Source organism: Tenrec ecaudatus, chromosome 10 (assembly GCF_050624435.1).
Source record: "Tenrec ecaudatus isolate mTenEca1 chromosome 10, mTenEca1.hap1, whole genome shotgun sequence".
NCBI lineage: Eukaryota > Metazoa > Chordata > Mammalia > Afrosoricida > Tenrecidae > Tenrec > Tenrec ecaudatus.
The window spans coordinates 64399779-64412573 of record NC_134539.1 but is presented as its reverse complement, the minus strand read 5'-3'; the positions used below and the strand labels follow the sequence as shown (position 1 = coordinate 64412573).

General features: G+C 42.0%; 1 pseudogene; it reads left to right on the top strand.

Annotated features, from left to right (window-relative positions):
- The first annotated feature begins 6155 nt into the window (after positions 1 to 6155).
- LOC142457985 (large ribosomal subunit protein eL38 pseudogene) lies at positions 6156 to 6438 on the top strand (annotated as a pseudogene).
- The last annotated feature ends 6357 nt before the right edge of the window (positions 6439 to 12795 follow it).

Below are 12795 nucleotides of genomic sequence, written 5' to 3'. Positions count from 1 at the left end.
AAAACTCCAGAATAAAATTAATTATATTCAGTGGGATGTATCAGTTATTTGGCCAAGTGATTGCCCTGGGAAAAATCTCATTTGGTTTTTGATATAGCATAATATAAAAATCTGATCAGAATAATTACCACAGGGGGCACAGGGCACTAAGACAATAAAGGGGAGGGTATTGTTTATATCTCCACAGGGAAAGAGGGACTAGACTTCAACCAGGTGCTCCAAAATGTGAATGCAACATACTGGCATGAAGCAGGAAACCAATAGAGAGGTCTGAGGGGCCGGCCCCAATCCCAACTACATGGACAGTCCTCCCTCCCCCCAGAAGAATTTACTTCATAGGACAGCACTGAAGCTACCGCTCAGGGAGAGGGACATTTTTGATCAGAGCACATGGGAGCAAATGAAAGGGGAGGAAGAGAGAGTGGAGCACATCCTGGCCCACCAAGCCTTAAGAACGATATTCCTGCTCAGAGCAGCCAAAGCACAGAGAGGACCATAGGGCCAGCCCCACTATGAGACACGACGTCCCTCACCAACCCATAGCTCTTTGGGGGAAAACACTGTAGGAACAGTGTGGAAATTGCACCTGATTTGACCCTACCACATTCAGATGGAACACTAAGGGTGTGCAACAGAACACCAAGGGGAACAGAACAACGAAGTCCCCAGGAAATACCAAAAATAGACGTTGGGGCCAGGGCTTGGTACCCCATCAGACTAGACTGGAAAACACTCCTAAAGGTCAACAAGCAGACCTTGAACTATTTACAGGGTTTTATTTTCTTTTTTATCCTTGTTTTTTGTTGTTATTGTTTTGTTTTCTTTTGTTGCTTTGTTTTGCTCTGTCCTGGTTTTTTGTGTGTGCATATTATTATCTCTGCAGGTCTATCTAGATCAGATAGGCAGGATAAACAATTTGGAGGAGAAAACAATGGGACCAATGGTTCCTGGGGGACATGGGAGAAGGGAGACTGGGAAAGGAAGTGGGTGTTAACAAACCCAGGGACAAGGGAACAACGAGTGATCCAAAATCGATGGCAAGGAGGGTTCAGGAGGCCTGGTAAGACTTGATCAAGGGCAATTACTGAAACCCAAGTGAAGGCTGAATATGATAGTGGGCCAAGCAGAAAGTAAAAGGAAATAGAGGAAAGAACTAGGAAGCAAGGGGCATTTATACAGGTCAAAATACAGGCATGTACATATGTAAATATGTTTATATATGACTATGGGGAAATAAATCAATGTGCATATATTTATAGGTTTAGTATTAAGGTAGCAGATGGACATTGAGCCTCTGCTCAAGTACCCCCTCAATGCAAGAACACTTTGTTCTTTTAAACTGGCATCCCATGATGCTCACCTTCCCAACAGGATTGCTGAAGACAAAGTGGGTGCATAAGTAAATGTGATATAGAAAGCTGATGGTGCCCGGCTATCAAAAGATATGGTGTCTGGGTCTCAGCCATATAGCTGAGAAGTAACAAAGACCACATGGATGAAGAGCACCAACCTGTGTGATCACAAGGTGTTGAAGGGATCAGGTATCAAGCATCAAAGAACCAAAAGTCATATCATTGTGAATGAGGGGGAGTGCAGAGTAGAGACCCAAAGCCCATCTGTAGGCAACTGGACATCCCCTTACAGAGGGATCATGGGGAGGAGATGAGTCAGTCAGGGTGCAGTATAGCACCGATGAAACATACAACTTTCCTCTAGTTCTTTAATGCTTCCTCCCCACCCACTATCATGATCCCAAATTCTACCTTACAAATCTGGCTAGATCAGAGGATAAACACTGGTACAGATAAGAACTGGAAACACAGGGAATCCAGGACAGATAAACCCCTAAAGACCTATAATGAGAGTAGCAATGCCAGGAGGGGAAGGGGAAGGTAGGGTAGAAAGAGGGAAATAAATGATCACAATGATGTACATGTAACCCCCTCCCTAGGGGATGGACACAGAAAAGTGGGTGAAGGGAGACGTTGGATAGTGTAAGACATGAAAAAATAATAAAATTTTATAAATTAAGATTTCGTGATGGATGGAGGGTTAGGGAGGGAGAGGAAAAATTGAGGAGCTGTTGCCAAGGGCTTTAGTAAAAAGCAAATGTTTTGAGAATGATGATGGCAACAAATGTACAAATGCGCTTGACACAATGGATGGATGGATGGATTGTGATGAGTTGTATGAGCCCCCAATAAAATTATTTTTTTAAGAATAATTACCCTAGTAAAGATGCTAGCATTTCCAGTAATAGCTAATTACAGGAATTTTAGATGGGTTCTCAAATAACTAAATCAAGAAGCTTGACTAGTTTGACTAACATCCATCCAATATGTTTGAAAAAGCCCCTAATGCCTTGAAATAAGGTGAACATTAGAGACATTTAGATTTTTGCAGAAAATGGAAATCCATCACAAAAGAAGATGTCTTCATGTGACCTTTGAAGTCACGATTACAAGATAGGGAGCGTTTGAGTCTTCTAACATTTAGAATTTCATCCCTTGAGAAAAGAGGGGGAATCTGCCCTTAATATTATCACTGTGGGTTGGAATATTTTAGCTCCACCCTTTAGTGTCAATATGCAAAGAAACAACGGGGCAAAGGTGACGCTCTTGGTCTTCATGCCAATGAAAAAGCAAAGACTGGGATTGTATTGTTGTAGAATCATCATTTTTCCACTTTTAAGAAGGTTTTAAAGCTCAGGTAGTATTTTTGTTTTTTATTTCTTTTATTTGCATGGTTATATGAAAGAGTTGATTCTCCATTGAAATGAAGCTCACTCCCACCCAGTTGAGGCCTATTCACAGTGACCCTATAAAGACAGGGTAAAATCACCCCTTTTGGTTTCTGAGACTAAGGGTTTGGGGAAGCAGTATGTCTCAGTTTTTTTCTTGTAGGGCAGCTGACAGTTTCAAACTGCTGAACTTAGAGTTAGCAGCCCAAATTGTAATCCACTATACCACTAGGGCTCACCATGGTTGATATTGCATATCAATGTCAGGAGTTCGGAAATTAATACCTGGTTACCTAGAATCCTCTACCAATCATATGATACTGAATCAGCATCAACTCTTGAATAATTGCACAGGAAATGATTTCATCTTCAAGAGGTTTGATAACACATGCTCAATTAACAGGGGTCTGCTCAAATAAAAGCTAAACACAAAGCTGTGCTCACTGTTTTCTCTACTAAGCATGTGGGTGGGAGGATGCTTTGAATTCCAAATAGTGTTATTTCTTTTTCTCAAACCATCTTAAATGCCCTTCCTGGGGGAAGGTTTACTTTACTTGCCTCAATAGTTGTGTTCCTGAAATAACAAATCATATTTTTTATAACTCAAATTGAATTTTAATATTCTCAGACTCCCCACTATATAAAGAAATTAGCATACCTGTATTTAAAGCATAGCATACACAGATTATACATTATGTTTAAGAACAGAAATACTGAGGCATAAGAAGGCTCAGAACTACAGCAGAAACTGTAGTACTGAGGACTCCTGCCTTCCAACCAAGACCTTGACAAATAGATCAGCCTCCCTTCCTAAAGCAGAACAATTCTCTATTAAGATTATTGACTGTAGATTTAAAATGTGAAAAAATCCAAAGGGAGTGGGGAGTGGATTTTTGATTCTTTAATGTGTCATTTCAAGGGCAAATCGCCTGGGCATTTACTTCCATTATTCACCTGGTGGTGTCCTATGTTGAGCCAGAGGTACCCACGGGTTACGTTTCCCTTCTTGATTGAGTCTCCTGTAGCCCTTCTCCTCGACAGCCATGGGAATCATCTCTCCTGGATGGAGCACTTAGATTCGCTGTTTTTTAACTTCAGGATTAATTCCACACTTGGGGAATCTTTGGGCAGCATAAAATCCACCCCGACACAATCCTGTGATTTAATTTCACTTATGAACTTAACGGGCTTACAGCTGTCTTCACATTTAAATGAGGATTTACTGAGATGCGTGGCTCCCCAGTGGCAGAGACAGTTCCCCAGTCATGAGGCTACTGTGCTCCCAGGAGGAGCGGGTTTGGCCAAGGAGGATGAAATTAGCACACACATACACAAATCATGCCATCTTAAATGCTCAGAAAGTACTGATCCAGAGGGAAATCTTAGAGCATAAATTACTTTGATTCACTCCCCCCACCCTCCTTCCTTTCTTAGTTGGTGAGATTCATGTTCTTTCACGTGCACAGCTGTGGAGTCTCGCGAGGGAATTCCTTGCTCTTTTTCATTTTTGCAAACCAGCCAAAAACCTAGATCTAAGGGCCAAATGTAGTATCATAACCCCGCTTTCTGATGTGAGTGGATTTCCCAAAGAATGCTGGACAAAGAACCGCTGACAATCCAAGGTTAAGATTCTAACAGTGGGGTTACCCCACAAGTGGCACGAGGGAGGGAAACACAGCGATGAAACAGGTGGACTCGGTGACTGCCTTTCATGAAGGTAGTGGTTATTGTTGTCTCTTTGCTTTATTCTTGCTCTGGCTCCACCTATTTGCGTGAACTTGCCTAAATTGCTGGAGATTTTTTTTTGTCTCCACTACATTGGTGCAGTATGTCATTTGTTGTATGAATATTCCATGGTCAAACCTCAAATTAATCTTGGATCTTTTTGTAATAAGCTGTACTTGGGACCTCATCACAAACTTTTACTTCTTTGTCTGAAAAGTTAGCTGCAAAATTCGTTCTGGATTCAAACACAAATATTTCAGACTTAAAGACCCTTATATGGGACTCTGAACTAAGAAAACAGGTCATGCGACTACCCATGAACAGACCAGGGCATTGATACACGGAGAGGATGAGTAACTCATCCCATGTCATATAGTTTAAAAATGGATGAACAAGCCCCAATAAATTATTTTTTAAATAGCTGAGCAAGGATTTAACTAGGACTGACTCCAAAGTCCATGTTTTTAATAATAATTCTACACCATTCCTTTAAAATTTTACGGGGGAAAAAGTGAAGAAGAGCATTTTCAGGTACTGCATCAAAATAGGCCTCACCAAAGTGTAAAGAATTCATTTTTAATAACAACTAATGCATGGCTCAAATCCTTAAGTACTATCAGTCCTTAATATTCATGCCATTCCAAATGTTACTCCATCTCTAATAGCTCATTGTATTTGTCATCTCTTACCCTACCCCCTCTGTGAGTCTTATCCTGGGCTTAGTCTTAGCATGCTACTTGGAGGCGTTAAGTGAGAATTCCGCATCTATCGTTTGGAAATAAAATAAACATATTGGAACTATAGGAATAAAAACGCAAACTGAGTGTTGTGCTTCGGGGAATGCATAGAAATGTCTCAAATATCTAATGAAAACAAAAATTATGAATAATATGCAAATCCAATTAGAGTCATTAGAAGAGTTTAGTTATAAAGGGACTATCTATGTGATGTGTAAGGGAACTATAAAGAAAAATACGTCAACCTGTGATAACAGAATTGTTACCCCATGCATACTTGAAGAAGTGGCTGCCAGGCTTTGATGAAGAGATTTGTATGGAGGTGTGACCTTGGATAAAGGGCACAGCCAGAGTGAGCCCTCCCTTCAGTGCATTAAGCATCTTGACCTCACTTTTCTCTCCCTTGATTTTCCTGACAAGGCTCCCTGCCGACCTCACCAACAGGAAGCAATAAGCAAAGGGAGTATATAATCCTCACAAATAAGTCTCTTGGGGGAGGAAGCAGGGTGAAAAAGAATGGAGAGTCTAAGAAGGAACAAACAAAAGATACCTGACAGACTTATATCAAACTGGGACAGCTGTATGTCCAGGCAGAGTGAATTTACCCCCAAACCAATTTTCAAGTACAACAGTTGACCTCAACTACCTGCCCAAGCCCCACTGGCTTTCTTTTTATCATCTGTCACCCACACAAAGGATCCAGTTTATAAATAAAGTTGGAATCATTTCTTCTTTTATGCTCTCGTCTGAGATCTAGATGTACCAATTGGATAATTTTTTCTTAAGAACATTTCTTTTAAAGTTTCATTGACCAATGTGACTTTCATCTTAAACCTATCCCTTCAATAAGAGCTCTTTCGCAAAGATGGAAACAAAGCCCTATGAAGCCCCTGGAGCTCTTCCGCCTTCTTCGCTTCTTGCGGCTTGCTGTGAGTGTCCCGGCCGGTGCCGGTCCGCGCCTTGTCGCCATGCCTCGCAAAATCAAAGAGATCAAGGACTTCCTGCTCACGGCACAGCGAAAGGACGCCAAGTCTGTGAAGATCATGAAGAACAAAGATAACGTGAAGTTCAAGGTGCGGTGCAGCAGGTACCTCTACACCCTGGTCATCACCGACAAGGAGAAGGCCGAGAAGCTGAAGCAGTCTCTGCCCCCAGGTCTGGCAGTGAAGGAGCTGAAATGAACCCGGCTAGCTGATGCAAACTATAATAAAAAAAATTCTTAAAAAAAAAAAAAAAGCCCCTGGCAGCTCCGTATCTTTTCCATTCAAAGCGCCTTAAAAAGATGAAGAGAAACAGGAATCCTCGTCCATTGCTGGAGGGAAAACAAAATGGTGTGACTATTGTAGAAGACAGTTTGGCTGTTACTCTGCCTGGACAGACAGCTGAAAATCCGACTTCAGCCTTCAGTAGGGATTGCCATTCAATGTAAAGAACACCAAAGTCCTCACTACCGAACCAATAGTCAACATCATGAAAAAGAGAGAAAATATTGAAGTTGCCAAGGATTTCATCTTGCTTGAATCCACAATCAATTCTCATGGAGGCAGCAGTCAATAAATCAAATGATGAATTGCATTTGGCAAATCTGCCCAAAAGTACTTTAAAACGATGAAGAGCAAGAATATCACTTTAAGAACTAAGGCTTAAAAAAAAAAACCAAAAAAACTAAGGTTTATCTGATCAGAGCCATTGTGTTTTCCATCACCTCATATGCATGTGAAAGTTGTCCAACGAATAAGGAAGACTACCGAAGAGTTGATGTGTTTGAATGATGGTGTTGGTGAAGACTGGTTGGCCAGGAGATCAAACAGGGTTGCCTTGGAAGAAGTACAGAGTGCTTCTTAGAAGCAAGGGTAGTGAGACTTAGTCTCATGTACCTTGGACATGGAAAAAGACATCATGCTTGCTGAAGTCGAGGGGCAGCGAAAAGCAGTAAGACCCTGGATAAGGTGGACAGTGTCTGCAACGTATGGCTCACATGTAAACAATTTTGAGGATGGCACAGGACAGGGGAGTTTCATTTTGTTGTCTCTGCGTCCGGTCCGACTCGGTGGCACCTAACAATAACAAATTCAAACCCTATACAAGTTCGCACTGAGTCAGAATCACGCAGGGACAGTAGGTTTGGTTTCTTTTTTTTATTTTATATGGGTGAGAGGGAGGGGGCAAGAGGAAGTTACTACTGGGAGGCACTGAGGTCTCGTGGTGCTATGGGATAATCACGGGACTGTTCCCAACAGCTCAACGGAAGAAAGATGAAGCCGTCCGCGCCAGGGAATCGTCTCAGAAACCTAGAAATAAGTTGGTAGCAATGGGTTTGGTTTCGGGTTTGCAGATTCTATTAATGGTGGTAAAATAATTTAGAAAAAAAATGATAATGCTTGCACAGAATGAAAATAGTAATCAATGTCACTGAGTTATTCAAATGGGCTTCAAAGGTTATGGAAAATTCTATTTAAAAAAATTTATTGTAATGAAAGTTTATAGAGCCAATCGTTAGTTTCACGTTTAGCAGCTCATACACCTTTTGTTTCAACTCACCCATTGGAGTCCCTTCATGTGTTAGGCAGCTCAATAGGAACAGGGCTGTCCCTCCCCATGCCTGAAGGCCCCCCAAACAGGAGGTTGGGAAGGAATCAGGCGAGCATTAAACACCTATAAGGACCCTTTAATTGCCTCAATTCAGCCCCCGCCCCCACCCCAACCCCAGTCACACCTGGGCAGCCCAGACTAGGCTCAGGCTCATGACCCCACCTGGGTGGGTTGAATTGAGCCAATGGGGTCGACCAATACCATCAACCATGCCTCCCCAGTCAGAGGCTTTAAATACCTTAGGTGAGGGACGCCTGCCCCTCGCCCTTGGCCTCTGCCTTCTCCCTGCTCCGGCATGGCTGGGTGCTGTGGTCTCGCAGGACTCAGGTCACCACGTGTGGGTGAGCAGCAGTCCCATGAGGCTGCCCGTGTTCAGTGTGGTGAGTCCCAGAACAGCTTATGTGCGATGTGACACGCATCCCTGAAACAGTGTGTACTCTTAGAGACTGTAAAACGTGAAACTTCTTCCATCCTTAATAAAAACCCACTTGGATCACAAACAAGGTTTCCGCCAAGAACTGAGGTATTTCCCACTCAAGAAATCTAACAAATGCACCATCATTGCCATACTTCCTCCAAGTGTTTCATGTTTCCTCTGCCCCTTCTTCCTGAACCCTCGCAACTTTGGCCCTGGGTAAATGCTGCCCTCTTGCTTGTGAATGGCTAAATATCCTAAAGAGAATTTCAGGGGAGGGAGTTTCCTCACATTTTTCTCCCTACAAAACGTTTAAAGCCCCCGCATACATGTTGAAATGGTTTAACAGGCAAAGTAGTTTTGGTATGTATATTTGTACCTTTTTTATAAGTGAGATTTTTTTTTGAGGGTTGGCTAATTTATCTCCTGGTATAAAGTATCTTAAATTTGATAACCAAGTTGATAACACTATGAAAGACTGCCATTGACAAGGCACGTGTGTGTGTGTTTTTGTTTGCTTTCCACAAAGCACTCAATTACACTAGTCATTTGAAAATGAAAGCCCGATTTTGGTGTGCCATCCAAAACCAATGGCAACAGACAAAGCAACTGGGGTGCCTTCCACGGGATCCCTGTAATTCCTCGTTGTTTTTGCTTTCTCACCCTCTCTTTCTCTTTTACAATATACATAAAATCCAAAATTGTGAAGCTCACAAGAAATAAAGTTATCTACTCCAAAAGCAAAAGAGCTATTTGGAATCCCAAGTGTTCTTGTCAATGCCATTTGTAAATGGCATGAGCGTTTTGTCTTTCCTGTGGATGGTTGTTGTTTGAGCAGTAAAAAAGTACATAGTTACAGAGACTAGCACACAATAAAAATGGGACCAGCAGTAAATATACCAAATGCTAAAGGAATTTTTATTAGGACTAAGTTTTACAGCAATGCAAATACCATATATATTCGAATATAAGCTGACCCGAATATCAGCCAAGGCACCTAATTTTACCACAAACACTGCATTAAAAATGTGCTGAAAAACTTTGCTTATACACGAGTATATACGTTAATTCAAATTCACCTAACATCTGAATTAAGTGCACTTTGATTTTGCAAATTGTTCTTAGTTTTGAACTGAATAAATTTTGAAATACCTGTTGGCCTGAGCAGCAGAAATACCCAAACACCCTGGAAATATAGGTGTTTTCTGAAGATTAAGAAGGAGAAGAAGAAAACACACATAAATATTTCATGTGGATGGAATTTTTTTTAAGTAATATTAATTCTGCAGACCAGCAAGAAAGTTAACATCTACCTTAAGCACTGGTCTTAGTTCCAGTCATGGGAAGGGTGTCAGGTAGACTTTAAATATCACACTGGTGCTTTTCTAGTGAGTTAAAAACACAGTACTCTGAAAGATATGATGAAATCTTAAATCTGGAAACTAAAATATAATAATCATCACTGATAACATTTTAAGTGCTTACTATGGGGTCACACAGTCAAATGGCATGGGGCCATAGCTCACCTCCTCTAGCTACACATGGAGAAAAAGAATCACAGACCATACTCATAATTAAGGGGTTTAGTAGGGAGGAGGGTTGCTATGAATGGGCATTGATTGATGGCAGTAAGTTTGATTTTGTTTTGTTTTTAGGGCAGTTACTAGGTTACCACAAGTTGGAATCAATAAATAGTAAGGATACCATCATTGGTCCTCATCCAGTAGCCAAGTCTCTCTCTAGACTTCAGTCTTTCAGCCCCATAGTCCTTTGGCCTCTATCTCCATGTGCCAGGAAGTCAGCCCACTGTTCTGTCTCACAGCCTCAGCACTACCTCTTTGTTCTGTCTCATGGTCTCTTGCCCTGATCTCTGGCCTTTCGCCTGTCTCTTCTGCTTTGTCCCATGATCTCCTTGCCATAGTCTCTGGTGCCACTGACTTCAGACCGTGTATCTTCAGAGATCTTGAACATGTCCCAATGGGGGCTCTTTTTCCTTGATGGTCCTAATTTCTCTCTTCCTGCTTCTGAGATAACTGTCTTGTATGGAAGTGTGGTTTTTGTCTTTCAGCAGTTCATACCCCCAAGGAACAAAGGATGCCTTGGCTTACACTCTCTAGGAAGATGGGTTCTCATTTGTAACCATCTGTCAAAGATCACCCCCTACATTGTAGTCCTGCTGTGTGAGATTAAAAAGTAATTCTCGGACTCCTGTGCTTGTTGATGTAGGTCATGTTATTGAAGAAGAGAACGTTTATAAACATGAAATAGTGAAAGCACCCTTAATTCTTCCCAGTAAAGCTATGTGAAGGGTTCTGAATAGCTTGCAGCACCCCAACAAGCCTTTTGGGGAAGAGACAGAAGAAACCGTGTGTCTACGCGTACAGAGCACCCCTCCATTCTGACATCACTACATTCTAGGCTGGTGACTTGAAAAGCAGAACTTAACTTTCGCACAAGCAGTGACCTGATTTCAGGCCACTAGCCCATAGCTTCTCTTTCTATGAGTTCTAGAAGGTGGTCCCTGTAGGTCAGCATCTTGATCACCTTCATGAGCATGTGTTGGCCCTTCTGTTTGTGCTTACTTCCTTTTGCCACGGCTGCTCTTTCTGTGTCAAAGATGATTGGCTTAAGGCAAAGCCTACACTAATATGGCCTCTCTAATGTAACAAAGAAACTCACTTCCCAAATGAGATTGAGGTTAGGATGGGAAACACATATTTTATGAGGACACAATTCAAACCGTTAGCAATAATCTATAGAAGAGAGATCACAGTCATTAGCTTTGTCCAAGGAGAGTTTGGGTGGCAGGCACACCTTTGAGCTGGCGTCTGAAATTTGGATTTCTAGCTTCCGAAGCAGTGAGAAGCTAAATGTTTATTTGCGAAAGTTACTTACTTATGGCATTTCTATCGTAGCAGTATAGTATACACAGGATGCCAGAGACAAACAGGGTTGCCAGCTCTATGCTGATAGAATATTTAGGGATCTCATGGAAGACAGTTACACTAACGGGTAAACTTGCTCTGTTATTGAGGAAATAGTGTGGGGGTCACATGTTACCTCCGAAGGCTACACTAGGGAGTAGGAGAATCCAACTCTACAACAGCCAAAGTCTGACTCCTTTAAGCAGAGATCAGACACGCCTCCACCCTCCAACTTCCTTAGATACCAGCTCTGCTTCTCGGCTACGTTTGTTCCATAATCGGTTGCAATGGCCCCACAGAACTCGCAGATAATACTCATCATTGTGGTAGTATTTACAAAGAACACTGGAGATTATGGGTGTTTCTTAGAGAAGTTTGCAGATTAGCACAAATCAACATCAGAGAACATTCAAGATACAGCCTGGTGTTTACAGCAGTGCCTCTTCTGAGTCATGCCAGAAACCATGTCTCTCTTTGGTCTCAGCCTCTCAGCCCTACTTCTTGAGCTCTGTCCTGCTTGGACAACTGATACAAAACTCCATCGACTCCGATGATGCCCACAGGAGCTTCATTCATTCATTCATTCATTCATTCATTCATTCTATGCCAACCACTCTGCTTCACAGCTCATGGTCTCAGTCCTGTGGCCTCTGGTGTCTCTGCCACTCATTCAGGGATCTGGCAACAAGGTCCAAAGGTCGCTCTTTTTTTCTGGATGGTTACGGAATTCCTCCTCTCACTTCCAAGATGGCTCACATTTATACTCAGCCGAAGGGCAAAACTGACCAATCCCTGAAATGGAATTCGATGCCTTAGGGAGTCCTGGTGGCATGCATAGTGGCCAAGCGTTGGGCTGCGATCTGCAAGGTCACCAGTTTGAAACCATCAGCCATTCCTTGGGAGAAAGCGAGGGCTTTCTACTCCTGAGCTCACAAGGGCAGTTCTATCCTGTCCTATAGGGTGTGAGTCAGGACTTACTCGATGGTAGTACGTTTGGCATTTCTTTTAATACTTTACATACTTGTCTGGGTCACCCAGTCACTGGGAGGGGGTTATAAAGACTATGATGAGAAGAACCATACCAAGCAATTTCATTTCACCACAGCTATTGAGAAAACAAAATTTACTCCCTGCCCCTGGACTCTACCTTTCAGTTCGCTCATATGGGTTCACTTCTTTTCATTTAGTAATAATTATAATAATTAAAAAATTATTTAGTCACTTAGTTCATTTGGACTCATATTGGGTTTCAGAGTCTATACTTCTTGATGAGAGCAGCTAGTCTGGTTTTTCTCCCACAGACAGAGCAATGATGAGTTTCAAGTGCTGACCTGTGGCTAGCAGCTCAGCACATCAGCTGACAGCACCACCAGGGATCAAACAGATCGGCGAGTTGTTTATAAATTGTAAGCTGGGTAAATTTTTACTAAATAATAGTTATTAAAGTTTCTAGACTCTATAGTAGTCTTCCTTCTCTCCCCCCCGGGAGATGTCATTATTATCTTCATTTACGTGGAGGGAAAATGGTGCAGTAACTGAGTGGCAGAACCCATGTGGAACTTAGCAGTCATGTAGAGCTTACTCTCGTAACCGCTATTCTATACAACTTCATTCTACAACTGACAATTATTGATCATTCTCAAAAGTTTTATTGATCATAAT